Source organism: Notechis scutatus, chromosome 2 (assembly GCF_049901735.1).
Source record: "Notechis scutatus isolate UNSWTSFEM ecotype Mainland chromosome 2, rNotScu1.2, whole genome shotgun sequence".
Taxonomy (NCBI): Eukaryota; Metazoa; Chordata; class Lepidosauria; order Squamata; family Elapidae; genus Notechis; species Notechis scutatus.
Window position 1 is genome coordinate 14,108,003 of NC_142010.1, and position 16,769 is coordinate 14,124,771.

The 16,769-nt window shown below is 45.1% G+C and overlaps 2 pseudogenes across 2 annotated transcripts in view; both read right to left on the reverse strand.

The window, feature by feature from the left end:
* The window catches only part of LOC148131794 (uncharacterized), a 31,579-nt pseudogene extending 26,470 nt beyond the window's left edge, over window positions 1–5,109 (reverse strand). The window contains exons 1-4 of the transcript XR_015748300.1: window positions 3,998–5,109; window positions 3,629–3,743; window positions 3,445–3,512; window positions 1,132–1,261 (exon numbers count right to left, since the gene is read on the reverse strand). The product of XR_015748300.1 is annotated as an uncharacterized LOC148131794 (transcript). The remainder of the gene's footprint in view (window positions 1–1,131; window positions 1,262–3,444; window positions 3,513–3,628; window positions 3,744–3,997) is intronic.
* The window catches only part of LOC113427945 (DLA class II histocompatibility antigen, DR-1 beta chain-like), a 318,237-nt pseudogene that overhangs the window by 270,581 nt on the left and 30,887 nt on the right, over window positions 1–16,769 (reverse strand). The gene's annotated exons all lie outside the window — the stretch shown is intronic.

Here is a 16,769-nt window from a genome sequence, read left to right on the forward strand (position 1 = left end):
CATGATGATTTCTATATTCGTGAGTCATGAAAGCTTTGAAAATATCTACAACAACGTCTCTTATTTTACAATTATCTATATATATGCAAATCTCACTCAGAGTCAGTTTTGAGTTAAGGAACAATCAGGGGAAACATCCAAGCAGGAATTAGGAGAAAACTTAAGTTTTATTGGGGTGGCTTAATTTCAGCAGAGACCTGTGAGAAATGAAACAATTTTGAAACAAGCTCCTTCTTCCCCGGTGTACCTTGCAGCAGCTGCTCCACGGCATCTGTCTGGTGGGCAGGACCCCTGCTTGGCCTGTTCTTCGATCCCAGCGATGAAACTTTGGAGATAAATCCCTTGCTCTTTGTGCTGAGACTGGAAAGGTTGGGATGCTTCAAGAATGGCTATTTCACTGCCCCAAAGCCTTGCAAGGGCTCTTGGGCCATATCTTGTATAAGCGTTGGTTCTCAGAGAACGGAGGCCTAAAGTACTTTAGTATGAGATCACACAAGCCCAATAGTGCAAGATCTCAGGCTACTAATCTTCTGTGATCTCGCACTGCAGTACTTTAGACCTGTGTTCTTTTAAGAACTGAGGACTTCACGAGATCCAAGTAAAAAGTCTTTGAAAACAAAGAGGGGACTGGGTCTCAAGTACTGGAGGAGGGCTGATCATAACTTGGAACGGTCGCTAAGTGAACTGTCATAACTTGGGGATTACTTGTACCCTAGGATGCTCTGAGTCACACTGCATGAGGCCTTTGTTCTTGAATTGGATTGGGAGAATGCTGTTCCATGGGCTGAACATGAAAGTTCTGTTCTCACACAATTTGGGGAGGTTCCAGAGGACAAATGACAACACACTCCTCTCACACGACCTCCAGAGGACACATAAAAGCATACCTCGTTCTTTTCAGCCTCCACAGAGAAGTTCAAATAGAAATGGAAAAATACAGATAAGAAATGGCACAGAAAACATCTAAGCAAAGACACATTGACTCTTTCCTTCTTTGGATCACGAGAAGGTCAGATCCTTTCCTTCTCCCATTCAGGAGACAATCTCTGACTGTTTTTTAAATAAAAAACTAACTATAATCTCTCTTCTTGAACTCTCTGAACTCTCTGATTGGGGACTAAAAACTCTTACCCAGAGAGACCATGTTCCTATGGTTTTCAAGCATGACTTCCAAATGCAGCGCTTTCTGGTCAGGATCCAACTGAGACCATTCCTCCTCAGAGAAATACACAGCCACTTCCTCAAAGGACAGAAGACCCTCCTGGACATAGAAAAAAAGAACAGAACAGGAGGATTCCCAAGATCTGTTCATCTTCAACATTGATTTAGACAAGAGGAAAGAAGGGGAACTAATCAAATTTTCAGACAAGACCAAGTTGACAGGAATACCAACACTCTAGAAGTTAACCTTGAGATACAGAAGGATCGACAGATTGGGCCCCATCTAACAAAACGAAATCAAAACTGAGAAATGTAAGGTTCTATATTTAGGAAAGAAAAAAACAAATGCACTGGCATAGAATAAGTGATATCTGGCTCAAGAGTAGCAAGTGCAACAGGGATCTTGGAGTCCTAGTGGACAACCACTTAAACTGAGTCAGCACTATGCTTCAGTTGCCCCAAAAAACCCCAACAGAAGCATAGGCTGCATTAAGAGGGATAGAATCAAGATGACATGAATTGATAATGCCTTGATAAGACCACACTTGGAATATTACATCCAGTTCGGTTGCTAGATGTGAAAAAGATCTTGAGTCTCTAGAAAGAGTGCAGACAAGAACAAGAAAAATTATTAGTTGGACCAGAGGCTAAAACATATAAAGAACGGTGCCTGGAATTGGGTATGTTTCATGAAAAGAAGGACTGGGGGTAACATGATAGCAGTGTTCCAAGAAGCAATGGATGGAAACTATTCAAGGCGAGAACCAACCTACAAGTCAAGAGAAATTTCCTGACACTGAGAACAATTAATCAGTGGAATGACTTCCCTCCAGAAATTGTGGGTGCTCCAACACTGGAGGTGTTTATGAAGAAACTGGACAGCCATTTATGTGAAATGTTATAGGGCTTCCTGTCTGAGCAGGGGGTTGGACTAGAAGACCTCCAAGATCCTTACCAACTCTGTTATTCCGTTCCATTGTTCCCAAATTCCCAAAGCAGAGATATGCATTAAGTTAAATGGCTGTGGGTCACACAAGTCCTAATTTTAGGTGAGAAAATGGGCAAATCTGAAAATTGCTTTCACTGAAGAAATATTTGGAGTTTTATCAAATTGATTGATTCTGCAAAACCTTCAGTGTCTTTCAGTAAAGTAATTTCAATACCACCGAACATGGGATTCTCTTGTTCTCCTCCTCTTCAGGGGATGGGAATGGGAGGCTTTGTGCTATCCTGGTTCACTTCCTTCCTCTGTGGCTGCTCTCAGTCAGTGTTGATAGGAGGGGAGAGATCCAGCCCTCGCCCACTGCTTTATGGGGTACCGCAAGGCTTGGTATTCTCTCTTGCTCCTGTTCAACATTTATATGAAGACACTGGATGAGATCATCCGTCACCATGGACTGAGGTATCACCAATATGCTGATGATATTCAGCAGTATGTCTCAGCCAGTGGTGAGTTAAGTGATGCCATGTCCTCCCTCTCGCAGTGCCTGGAGGCTGTTAGGGGCTGGATGGGAAGCAATGGGTTGAAACTAAACCCTTGCAAGACCGAGTGACTCTGGGTTTGGAGTTTGTTGGCTCAGGTAGAATTGCCACCTTTAGTCTTGGATGGGGTGGCACTACCCTAAACAGACCCTGTGTGTAATCTAGGGGTTTTCTTGGACTCACAACTCCTGCTCAAAGACCAGGTGACGGTCATGGCCAGGAGGGCCTTTGTGCAACTTCAGGGTGTGCGCCAGTTATGCCCTTTCCTGGACCAACAGTCCTTACTCAAAGTCACTCATGTCCTTGTCACTTCCTGTCTTGGCTATTGCAATGCTCTCCACATGGGGCTGCCCTTGAAGAGCATCTGGAGGCTCCAGTTGGTGCAAAATGCAGTAGCCCATATGGTTTTGTGCAGACCCTGGTTTTTAAGGGTTTTTAAAAATGGTAATGTATTTATTTATTTTTCATTAGCGTTGCACAAGTGCGAGTCAAAGAATTACAACATTTTTTGGGGGTCTCTAGCAGTTCCTACCACTGTTTATTCCTATTTCTTCAAGGAGTTTTTAAAAACTGCTTGTTGTAAACTACAACATGGAGAAGAACCTAGCAAAACAAGACAACCAGAGGAAACTATGCTGGCCGACAGCAACTTGAACCTGCTATTCTGCTCTCCATGTTGTGGAAGAACACAAAAATAATCCAGGCCAAACAAGGGGGGAAAACAGAAGGAGAGAACACTCTGCACACCCACTTCACTTCCTGAAGGGAGAATAGAAATCTGGTATCTTTTCCCTTTCTTACTTGATTGGGAGGTTCAACCGCTGTTAGCTTTCCATCATAAAAACCAGAAAGTTTCATTCTTTGTTTCTCTGTAAGGAATAAATAATTTCAAAATGCATAATTAACAAAATAGGAGGAGGTATTCTAAAGGTGAGAAGAAAGAGGGAAGGTAAGAGAGATGGGGAATTGGAGGATCTTCCATTACCTCCTGAGGTGTCCTGACTTGGATCTTCCCAAGGGATCCTCCTGAAAAATAGCTCCTGAGGGGGACTTGATGGGTTCTTCTTTCCCTCAGGATCTCTGATCTCCACAGTGCAGCACTTCAAATAGGAGGAAGGAAGGAAAAAGCAGAATTAATGTACATCACATGGCAGAAAGTGGATTCTTATATTTGGAGCACAACTTCAAAGCCCCCAATATCCATCCGTGTGGCTGAGTGAGAAAACAATGGAAAAATGTCCTACAAGAATTGGAGAATTGCCACATATTATGAACGTGGGAGAAGTTTGGGAAGGAGGGGTGAAGAGTTCAAGCACTCTATTTATTCCCTTCCAAACTCCCTAAAGTCTCCCACCTGCCACTGGAGCTGCTCCTTCTGCTCCTCCGCCTGGCTCAGGAGGAAGCCTTCTGCCAGGGCCACCGCCTGGGAGCTGGTCTCTGCTCCACATTCCCGCACCCAGCCCTCCATCTCTGGGGGCAGGAGAGCCAGGAGCCGCTCCAGAACCACCAGGTCCAGCATCTGGGCTTTGGTGTGCTTTCCTGGGCTCAGCCATTGCCTGCACAAATCATGGAGTCGGCTGCAAAGTCCTCGGGGACCCTCAGCCTCCCGGTATTGGATGGAGGTCCAGGGTGGAACTGCTGAGGGGAGGATGGTCCCCTCCTGCAGGACCTTCTGCCTGGTTCTGGTCCAGCTCTCCCCATAGCTCCCAGGCTGAAGAGCTGCAGGGCCTTTTCCAGTCCCCTCCTTGACCAAAGGGGGTATCTCCATCCTTCCTCTCTCCAGCAGAGCAGCTCCAAAGGGCTCCAGGGACTTTTTTTGGGGGGGTCTCCAGGGGCTTCTTCCTTCACAGGACCATTTCTGGTCTGCAGGACGGATTGCTGGAGGTCCTTCCGCTCTCTTTCTTTCTTTCTTCCTTCCTTCCTCCGCAGAGGAAATCCTGGCTTGCAAAGGCTGCAGAGGCTCCGAGGTTCCGGATCTGGGAGGGAGAGAAAAAACAACGCCCAGGATCAGAAAGGGGGATTCAGGCCCTGGACCCCCTTCCCCCAACCTGCCCGGAGCCCCAAGAGGCTCCTCCCAGCGCCGGGCATAGCCCCGCCCCCGAACAGGGCCGGGAAGGAGGCAGCTGGAGAGGCCGCCCCCTTCATCTTCTCAGCCCCCTCCGGAGATGGGATTGGACCCTCAGGATGCCTGGTGCGAATCCTGCCTCCTCCTCGCCCGGCTTCTCTCCTCCCCTGCTGGGCCTCCGCAAGGCCCACCCTCTCCTCCCCCCCTTCGTATGGAGAGGGCTGCTGAGGAGAATGGGACCCAGGAAAAGACCCCCCCCTCACCCGGGGCACATCTGGATGTCTCCGCCCCTCTCCGCCAGACTCTCCCACAGCCTCACCACCTCCTACGGCACGCCAGGGTTTGAGGAGAGCGAGTGCAGCATCTTAAAGAGGCAAGGCTCAGTGATGTCACTTCCTTCGCCTCCTCCTCCTCCCTCCTCCTCCGGGAAGGCAGCCGTGACATTCGCCCTCCAGTGGCCCAATGGGGAAGCGCCTGGAATTCCCTTCCTTTTGGCAGAGGGCGCCCCCTGGTGGATCTGGGCCAAAGCATCCGATGATAGAAAGGGCGGGAAAAAGGAGCGCATGAGGGGGAAGGGAGGGGGCGGCTTGGGAGTAGAGAGAAAGGCTCCATGGCTCCCTGTCAAGGTCTTGGGAGGTGGCTCTTTCTCCGCCTTCCTTTCCTTCCTGCCCAGGAACCATCGGTGGAGACGGAGGGAAAAAGCCTCTCATGGGAATCCGGACTCACCTCCCTCAGGAACCGCCGCCCTGTGGGCGGCGCAGAGATCGGAGGAGCCCCTGGAAAGGCTCCGCGGGGGAAGGAGGGAGGGAGGCCGGGAGGCTCCGGCGTGGAGGATGGGAAGGGGGCGAGGAAGCCGAGGGAGGAGGAGGATGTTCTATCGCCAGAACAAAGTAGACTCGAGACCAGAGTTGAGTTCAGCTCTTTATTTAACTGTCAGTAACTTCAAATAAACTCGAGCCGCGGCTGGCTCTTTTATAGCGGCTGCTCACGGCTCGCAACCAATGGCATCATTTTAAACCTCCTGCCATTTAGGCGTCAATCATAATTCGTTGTTAACCACCAATCGCTAGGCGGCAGTGATTGTCCAATTGGAACGTTGTATTACGAGTATGCAAATGCCTATATACAACACCCCTCCCCTCTTGGTATGGTCCATCCTTACGTGACATAGTCACGCAAATAGGCAGGGCTTTTGTGGATCCTACTTGACCTGCGCAGTGCAGTCTCTGTGGTGTCTTCACTTGGTTCGGACAGGATCGATGTTTCTCCTGTCCTTCTCTCTGGAACCTCCTGGAAGGGTGAGCCAGTCATGCCGCTCCCGCCATGATTTGTTAGGTTGGTTGGTTGGGCGTTGTTGCTCCCTTCCTACTCGGGCAGGTAGAGTTGGCTTGGCTGCTTCTTCCCTGGTTCTCCTCCAGCTCTCTTCTTTCGAACTCGCCTAATGGTAAGTAGTTTTTATTTGTTCTTGGGCTTTCTGTTGCTGGTTGGTGGCCTGTTTTTAATTGAGTTAAGAGAGGGTCTTCCTTTTCTTTATTATTTAAGGGTCCCCCCCCCTCTGGTTTTATTATTACTTATTGGCTGTTTTGTATGAGTTTGCTCTATGTTTCGGGTTGTGTCGGTGTTGCATTCGAGGTATCGAGATCGTAGTTGGTGTATGTGCCTTTTCCAGGTTCAGTTGTCCATCGTTTCTAATCGGTACGACCGGGGGCCTGTTATTTGTGTTTTTATTTCTGGCGGATATCAATACATCATCAAAATAGGGAACCACCCCTTTTAGTCCTTGGAGGAGGTGTTCCATCAGGCTTTGGAAAACGCCGGGGGCCACGCTGACACCAAATTGCAATCTGTTGCATTTAAAAGCCCCCCTATGTGTTACAATAGTTTGTGCCTCTGCCGTCTCGGAATCAACCGGCAATTGTTGATATGCCTGCGCGAGATCGAGCTTTGCAAAAACTTTTCCTCCCCCCCAACGAGTGCAAGAGGTGCTGAACTACTGGAACGGGGTATGCGCGGTATGTATGCGGTATGTAATGCGTGGTTCAGGATGGCCTTATAGTCACCACAGATGCGCACGGACCCATCTGGTTTCACGGGAGTCACAATCGGGGTTTCCCATCTTGCATGGTCGATTGGCTCTAGCACCCCTTGTGTGATGAGTTTGTTCAACTGCTCATCGATTTTTGGCTTTAACGCATCTGGCCTTTAGCCGGATGGGGGCTATGTTCGGGTTTAGGCTAAATGAGATAGGGGTCCCACGGTACTTGCCTAGCGTCCCATCAAATACGTCCTGGAACTCCTTCATCAGGCCTTCTTCCCAGTCTGTCTCGGTGACGCTGTTGATTCCTGTCACTTCGATCCCCAGAGGCGCGAACCATTCTAAACCAAGCAGGCTGGGGCGGTCTCGGTCAACGATGGTCAATGGGAGAATTTTCTTGAATTTTACATTGAAATGTCCCAATCCAACTACCGGAATCTTGTTTCCTTGGTAGTCTTTTAACGTCAGGCTTTGCTCTTCGAGTTCTTTTCGTCGTATGTCTGGTATCAAGTTTTTTTATTGTGTTCCATGATACCATTGATAGATATGAGCCAGAGTCCACTTCCATTTCGCATGGCTCCCCTTCTATTTTGACATTTATTCAAACCTTCTTAGCATCAGTTGCTCTGGCATTCCCAATGATAATTGTCTGATGTGTTTCTTCCTTTTCGTTGAGCCGCTGACTTCTATTTTCCCGGCTCCAACGACTTCCGGTTGGCTTCTCCTTAGTTCGGGGGGGGGGGGGGGTACTGCATTGTCTTTTTGGACTACAGCACTTTTTGTTTCAGCAAACCCTTGCAATGTGCCCCCGTTTTTCGCAGTGTCTGCAGATGGCGTCCAAAAAACAGCACTCAGAACACGGGTGATTCCCTCTGCATCCGGCACACTGAAATTCAGGTTTTTTTCCTCTTTTTTCTCGCCGGTTCCGTTCTGACTGGAGCCTATGTACCTCCTCGTCTTCTTCCTCAGAGTTGGTTGATGACTCGATGTCTTCATGGTGGGTGGTTGCGGTAGTGTGTTTCTGGGTACCTTCCGCTTTCTTTTCTCTGCTCTGGCTTGGGCTGTTGGCCGTATTCATTTGCTTCATTTTTGCTGCAGATTTTTTTGCTGCCTCAGCTGCAGTTGCCTCAGCGATGGCTTCATTTATGGTGATGTTGGGTCGATTTAGCAGTTTGCTCTGCAGGGTAGCGTCTCTCAATCCAAGGACTATGCGATCTCTCATGGCTTCATCCATGTTGAGGAATTCGCATGCTCCTCCAATGTCCCTTAGGGCTGCTACTAAGTCCCCAATACTCTCGCCTTCTCGTTGATCCCGTTTATAAAATTTGTGTCTTCGAATGAGGTTGGACACAACAGTAATGGGCTCTCAGCATCCGATTCATGTCCGGCCATGCCATCTGTTTGACATCGTTCGGTTTCACCAATGCTTTCGCCATTTTAAAGATGGTCGGACTGCAATGCGTCAGGAATACAGCTCTCTTCCTCTGGTCAGTGATTCCTTGTAGTTCGTTGCTTTCCAGGAACATCAGGAACCTGTCAATATATGATTCCCAGTCTTCTTCGGCTGGGTTGAATGGTGCGGGTGGCGAGTTGTTGCCGGCCATCTCGTTGATTTTTCGGCTGGGTTGAATGGTGCGGGTGGCGAGTTGTTGCCGGCCATCTCGTTGATTTTTCGGCTTTCGTTGCCACGTGCTTACGGTCTTTGTTCCTTTGATCCCTGTTAGGAATAACATTGGTTACCTAACTTAGTTTGGGTAAAATAATATATATAAACTATGTTAGTGAGTTTAAGTGTGTGTATCACTTTAACTGTAAAACATGTATTTTGGGTGCGGTTGTAAAATCACCATAAGAGGGAGCAAGAGAGCTCACTGTTTGCTGGCTTTTACTGGATTGCTGACAATGATGGATTGATGGTGATAACTGCGTGTTTTCCCTGCTATTGCTGAGAGAAGAAAAGAGGTTTGATTTTCTTCATATCTCTAACTGCAAAAGAGATATATTACTGGACTGATTATTTGTAAGTTTACTGACCTCTTTTTCGACACTGGACTTTGCAACTGATTAATCCCCGGATGGACTGAACTAGTGTATGATATATGGACTGTTTGACTATGCTATAACTCTGACTGGAATAAAAACTATTTAACTGGCACAGTGTATCTGTTTTACTGAGTGTAAGCTACAACAACGTTTATCTCACATATCTGCCTGCCTGCCTGACTACCGTTGCACATTCTGCTAGGGTGTATATCCCTAACACTCCCATCCTCATCGCCAGTGTTCTATAGCCAGAACAAAGTAGACTTGAGACCAGAGTTGAGTTCAGCTCTTTATTTAACTGTCAGTAACTTCAACTAAACTCGAGCCGCCGCAGCCTCTTTTATAGCGGCTGCTCGCGGCTCGCAACCAATAGCATCATTTTAAACTTCCCGCCATTTAGGCGGCCAATCATAATTTGTTGTTAACCACCAATCGCTAGGCAGCAGTGATTGTCCAATCGGAACATTGTATTATGAGTATGCAAATGTCTATATACAACAGAGGAGATTCTGGGCCTTTCACCTCAGGGAGACTCGCAGGGCTGCGACTCCCAGGACGGAGCCGCCGCTTCTCTGTGCCCGCCGCCCAAGGCAGGAGGAGCCCTTGGGCCGCCCCGGAGAAACAGGGGGTCCGACTGCCTCCCTGGAAGCCCCTCCAGGCTGGATCCCCTCGGAGGTTTCACCCGCCGGCCCCCTTTTCCATCCCAGGAGGACCGACCGGGGCAGGCAGGATGGAGGGAGGGAGGAGCGACTATATATATATATATAATATACACTTAAATATATTATATTAGGAGATTTTAATAAAGTTTTCAATTTTAACCTCTAAGCCGCCCAGAGTCCCCTTGTAGGGGAGACATCATGGAACAGAATGACGGAAGGGACCCTGGAGGTCACCTAGTCCAGCCCCTCCTCAGGCAGGAATCCCTTCAGACCATTTCAGACAAGATGGACACCATAAAAAATGTAACATACATAAATAAAGACAAATATCTTATGCTTCCGCCTCTCTCTCTTCCTTTGGGGGGGGCGATATGGGGAGGGGGAACAATGGGGACATCCAAATGGATCCTTCTGGGGTCTCCCAGACCCTCCCACCCCTCAACCCCCACCTCTTCTGGTTACCCCCTGTTATGCCTGGATTCCCCAACGGGTGTTAAGGAAAACAAACTAAACAGAACGTGCAGCGAAGTCAGATAGGAAGACAGGTAAATGTGTGAGATAAGTTTTCTAGTTAACACACAGTAAAAATACAGATACGCTTGTGCTATCAAAAATATAGTTTATTCCATTTAAGAATTATAGCATAGTCAAATATAAACGGTCCATTAGTCATATATCAATTTCAGTCAAGTCTTGTCAGGGATACTCTATTTGCAAAGTCCGTGTTGAATAGCCAATGTCAGTACACTTACAATAAATCAGTCCAATCTTATCTTCTCTCCGTTGAGAAAAATCAACACTCCTACAAGAATGCAGTCATCAATCCATCCAGTAAGCCAGAGAGAGAGAGAGCTGCATTTGCCTCGCTTCATATATAGTGCTTTTACAACCACACCCTTAATTACATTCTTGCTGTTAAAGTTACACACACTTTAACTAACAAACCATGATACCATATTTATTATTTTTACCCAAACCAGTTAGGGTAAACAATGTTATCGCTAACATTCTCCCCTTTTGGGTAATAATAATAATATTACAATAATATAACCATTTACACCTTTAAATCATAATTGTTACAACTCTCTTTAAATTTTACAACACCTTGAGCTTTTGTAAACTGGTCTGCAATGTTTTCTTCCGTCATGCAGTACTCAAGTTTAATTAGACCATTTTTAACAGATTCTCTAACATTTAAGTATCTTAAATCAGTATGCTTTGATCTAGTCTTTACAGCAATATTAGTAGCTAATTGTATAGCTGCCTGGTTGTCCTCGTACACAATAATAGAATCTTTAACAGTTATACCCATGTCTAATAATAACTGTTTGTACAGAATTAAGTCAGTGCATAGTAATGACAGACATGAAAATTCTGCTTCCATCGTTGACAAGCTAATATGCTGTTGTCTGATTGACCTCCACCCTATTAGTGTCTTACCAAGTAATATAGCCATCCCAGATGTTGATTTTCTAGTATTTATGTCAGTTGCAAAACTTGCATCTGCATAGGCACTAAGATTCAAATCACCTTTTGGCTCTAGATACAATGCATGGTGCATTGTTCCTTTAAGATATCTTAAAATTCTCTTTAATGCTTGCCAATGACATTGATGTGGATCATTATTAAATCGTGCCAGCTGATTAATACTATAAGCTATATCTGGCCTTGACCAATTGCTTATATATGATAAGCTACCAATCAAAGATTGATATATGGTCTTATCAAATTTGGGACTTTGAGCATCAATTTTGCAAATTTCCTGACTCATTGGAGTCTTTGCAGGCTTACAAAGTTCCATTTTATACAATTTAATTAATTGGCAAATTTTATCCTCTTGAGATATCTTAAATCCTTTTGTGGTTTTGTTTATTGTCAATCCTAGATACTTTTTAATTTCACCTAAATGCTTTAATTTTATCCTTTTGGTTAATAATGAAATAATCTCAGTAGCTTCATTATTGGTCTTAGTAATCAAAGCAATATCATCTGTAAATAATAATAATGACACCGTTCCATTATTTTCTCTTTTAAACATACATGGATCTGCTAAACCAGATTTAAACCCTATATTGTTTAATTCTTTCACAATATATTGGTTCCATTCATAGCCAGATTGTTTCAATCCATATAAACTCTTCTTGAGTTTCCAACAATCATTGCTATTTACTTTATTATCATTTATACCAACTGGTTTTTTCAAATATATTATATGCTGCAATGGTGCATGCAGATATGCAGTTTCTACGTCTAAATGGTTAACTATATAATTATTCTTAGCTGCCCACACTAAAGCTGCTCTTAAAGTTGTAGCCTTAAGATTTGGTGCAAATACCTCATCATAATCAAATGTATTTTGGTTAAATCCTTGTGCTACTAATCTAGCTTTATAAGTTACTTTCCCATTATTTCCAGTCTTTACTTTAAATATCCATTTGCACCCAATGGATTTTTCTCCTGGAGGTAATTTGGTTTCTTCATAAACCTTCATTTCCTTTAATGAATTTAACTCTTTTTCCATTGCCTTTTGCCAATTCTCCTGATCCTTAGCAGGATACATCTTAAGTTCATCTATGCTAGTAGGAACTTTATTTACTTGGCAAACAATACTTGCCTGATATCTTTCAGGTGGTCTGGTTATACGTGTTGTGCGTCTAGGTATAACAGGACTTACAGGTGGACTTTCCTTTATTTCCTGTTCTTGACTATCTATCTCTTCTTGATCAATTATTTCCTCTTGATCTGATTCTATTTGCTCTTCATGGACTTCTTTAATTGGACTTTTCTTATAACTAGTCTTATCTTTCTGCCTCTTATAGGGTTCTATAATAACATCATTATCTGAATCCTGCTCTAATCTATTCCATCCTATATGTTCTAGGAATTGTGCACTAGCACTGCAGTATACTCTAGATGTACCTGGTTCCCAGAATCTATAAGATCTATGGTTTGCTTGATATCCAACAAAAATTAATCTTTTAGCTCTATGTTGTCCTTTGTGCCTGAGTTGTGTAGGGGTATGCACCCATGCTGGTGCACCAAATGTGTGAATATAACTCAAATCAGGTTTCCTACCATGCCACAGTGTGAATGGTAATTCACCTGTTGTTGAATTAACAACATTGTTTAATATGTGATTCCCACACATTATAGCTTCTCCTCACAAATTGTCAGGTAATCCAGAATCAGATAACATTGTCCTTCCCATTGATTGCAGTGTTTGGCCTCTTCTCTCTATAAATGCATTATGCTGAGGCCTATATGGTGCAGACTTTTTATGTTGAATACCTGCCATTCTAAGTCTACTCTGGAATTTATTATTTGTAAATTCCGTACCATTATCTGTTATAAGAGTTACTAATTTCTTTTTAGTTTTTCTCTCTGCAAATTTTAACCAATTAAAGAAATTGGTATACGTTTCAGTTTTTCTCTTCATTAGAAAACAGAAACCATACCTAGAATAGTGGTCCATTATGCTTAATATGTATCTAGCACAGGGGTCAAAAAGTTTGCTCACCCCTGATCTAGCACCACCTACACTTGGCTTTTTAGGATCTATTATATCGGCAAATACTACCTCTAAAGGCTCTGTGGTAGTAAATCCATCAACTCTATTTGCCGGTATAACTTTGCTTTTGTTTTGATTACAAGCAGAACATTGCAAATACTTATTACAAGGTTTCAAACTTATTCCTTTAGATAGTTGAACAGTTCTCTTAATCATTTTAAAATTTAAATGACCTAGCCGTCGGTGTAACAAGTGAATACATTCATTATGAGGTTTCTTATTTTCATAAACCGTGTTAGCCACTTCTAAACCATTATCATTTAACACATATAAGTCACCTCTTAAAGACGCAGTAATTTTCTTACCTTCTTTTTCAATTAAACAAGTATCTCCCCTAAAGGTAACTATGTATCCTAATCTAACCAACATTCTAACTGAAAGCAAATTAAATTTAAGTTGAGGTACATATAACATTTTTATGTTCTCCTTTATACTAGAACAATGAGCAATACCTTCACCTTTTGCCTTCAGTTTCCATCCGCTTGCCAATGAGATATTCTGTGAACTCATGGACATTTTTACAAATTTTTTGTTATCATTTGTAATACAGTGGGACGCACCACTGTCAACCACCCATAAATTATTTTTTACAACTCCATTACTATACATGGCTAACTCATAATTCTTATTTCTTCTTTGATGTCTTCCAGTATTCTGGCTTGCATTCTGGCGCTTTGGTTTCTTACAAAATCTTGCAAAGTATCCTCTCCCTCCACAATTAAAACACTTTTTAATTGCGTATGCAGTAGGAGATTCATTATTTTCCTTTTGAGGTTGCTCCCTCCTTAACTGATCTCTTTCAAGCCTTCTTCTGGCCTCTTCAATCAATCTGCCAGTGATATCAGTTAAAGTTAGGCTTTCTTTAGGCAATATTTCAAGGGAAGTTACGTAGTCATCAAAACTTTTGTCTAATGAAGATAGAATTATGTAGACCTGGTGTAGTTCAGAGAAAATTAACTCCTTCTCATGAAGTTCTTGGAAAATGCTTTTCATAGTGTTCAAATGACTCAGCATATTACCATTCTTTTGGAGATACGTGCGGAAAAGCTTCCGTGTTAGATTTATGTGAGCACCAATGTTATCTTTGACATAAATCCTCTTCAGTTTTTGCCAACACCCAACAGCTGTTTGCTCTCCACGTATATGAACAAGTTGCTGATCAGTTAATGTTAGTCCTATGATGCAAAGAGCTTGTTCATTTTTCTGTTTAAATTCTTCTATCTTTTGACTATCTTCCTCATCTTCAGAATCCCATTCTTCTACGTTAGGTGGGTTTTCAATTATGTTCCACAGACCTTCTCTTCGTAGAAGTAGACTACATTTCATAGACCATGAAACATAGTTTGTTCCATCCAGCTTGGATATAAGGGACAAACTTTGTAGACTGCCTTGTGCCATGTTTCACTATATGGATATAAAACTATAATTGATAAAACACAGCTGTCTGTTTACTGTAACGTGTAACAACACAAAATCTCACTTTTTACATAAACCTGTTTTTATCCTAATTAAACTGACTTTGCAGTCTCTCTGTGCCCATAACCAGTGTTATGCCTGGATTCCCCAACGGGTGTTAAGGAAAACAAACTAAACAGAACGTTCAGCGAAGTCAGATAGGAAGACAGGTACATGTGTGAGATAAGTTTTCTAGTTAACACGCAGTAAAAATACAGATACGCTTGTGCTATCAAGAATATAGTTTATTCCATTTAAGAATTATAGCATAGTCAAATATAAACGGTCCATTAGTCATATATCAATTTCAGTCAAGTCTTGTCAGGGATACTCTATTTGCAAAGTCCGTGTTGAATAGCCAATGTCAGTACACTTACAATAAATCAGTCCAATCTTATCTTCTCTCCGTTGAGAAAAATCAACACTCCTACAAGAATGCAGTCATCAATCCATCCAGTAAGCCAGAGAGAGAGAGAGCTGCATTTGCCTCGCTTCATATATAGTGCTTTTACAACCACACCCTTAATTACATTCTTGCTGTTAAAGTTACACACACTTTAACTAACAAACCATGATACCATATTTATTATTTTTACCCAAACCAGTTAGGGTAAACAATGTTATCCCTAACACCTCCAACTTTCCCCCTCCCCCTAATGTCCAGCCCTTCTAGTATTTGGGACTCCTTCTTCTCCCCCCAAAAAACAGCCCCCCAAAGACCACCTCAAAGGGAGGGTCTCCAGTCCCTTTACAATAGTAGATCTGGGGGGGGGGCAATTGAGGGGGACAATTCAGAACTTCCCCCCATTCATCAGTTCCCCGCCCCCGCTCCCCCTCCCTCCCAGGTGCTGATCGGGTGGTGGGGGATTATGGGGAGGGGCAGTCCTGGTCTCCTCCCCAAATTCAGTTCTCTCCCAGAAGGGACCGAGGCTCAAATCCTGCCTGACCTTCACAGCCTCGGGGTGGGGGGGGGGGGTACGGGGTGGGGAATGGAGTTTCCGAAGCTGTAAAAATTCTATTTTTCTTCTACTTTTGGTGGCTTTTGTGGATTCAGGTCTGAACGTGCCTCAGTTTCCCTCTTTCGCTTTCCGCCTCCTTCCTCTTTCCAGGCAACCGGCTTTGGGGGCTCCGGGTCTAAACTGGGGCCCGAAAGGTCCCACTCCCACCCAGTCACCAGTAGGGGGGCAATGGGAGTCCGTCTCGGTCTCATCTCAGTTCGGCTGCCTTCCCACGACCCTCCCTCCTCTCCACGGTCACAAGGAAGGGACAGCGACCCCTCTTCGTCTCCCTGGGTGAAGTGGGGCAAGGGAGGAGCGGACACCACGCGGAGATTGAAGCTTCTCGGGCTCTCGCCTCTCTTGCCTGCGACCCCTTTCCCCATTACGGGAGTCTCTCAGCCCCACTTTTCCCCCAGGAGCCTTGACGGCCCCTCCCAGCCCTTCTTCTCCCCGCCCAGCCCCCTCCTTACCAGGGATCTGGATTTTGGGAGTGGGAGGATGTTTTCCTCTAACTTCAGAATTGGGAGTGTCCAGAAAGACCAGGCGGACCAATGAGAATCCTCCCTTCTGCAGCGTCATCAGTCTCCGGGCAGTCTCCACCCGATGGAGGAGATCGTTCCGAGCACAGAGAGAGAAGCAGAGAAGGGGGAGGGGGATATTTCCCATGCAAGCCCTGGAGAGGAGTGTGGGCTTCCTTTTGCCCTCCCCAGTCAGTCCGACGTGGAGGGGGCTGCAGTGGATGAGAAGGGGAGACGCAGCCCCACAGCCCCCCACACCCGGTGGGAGTGGCCCTCCCCCAATCACGTGGGGTCTTTGCCCTCCCCCCCAATCTTCTGCCTTTGGCACCCTTCCTGGCAAAGGGGCTGTATGCGCATGTCGGATGGCTGAAAGCTCTCCTCGCGGGATTGAAGCCGCTCCAAGCAGAGCTGCCTTCCGCAATTGACCCAGGGGGATTTTGTCAATGCCCAGGCAATGTGGGAGGGAAATAAGAGGGGGGGGGATCCCTGGCAGAGAATCGTGAAGGGAGCAAAGAAAGTGGAGGGTCCCTTCTGGGGCTACCATGAACTCCCCCCTTGAGCTGCAGCCCCCAAGACTGAAGGGATCCCCCTCCCACTTTCATTTTCGCTCTCTGCGCTGAACTCTCCCTCCTCCTTCAGGAGAAGTCACAAAGGACTCTGCCCGGAGACCGATGACGCTCATGCAGGGAGAATTCCCATTGGTTCTGGCCCCTCTCAACTCAAAAGTCCGAGAAAAAGGCTCTCCCCCGCCCATTTCAGACCCTCTGGGGCTGGAAGCATCT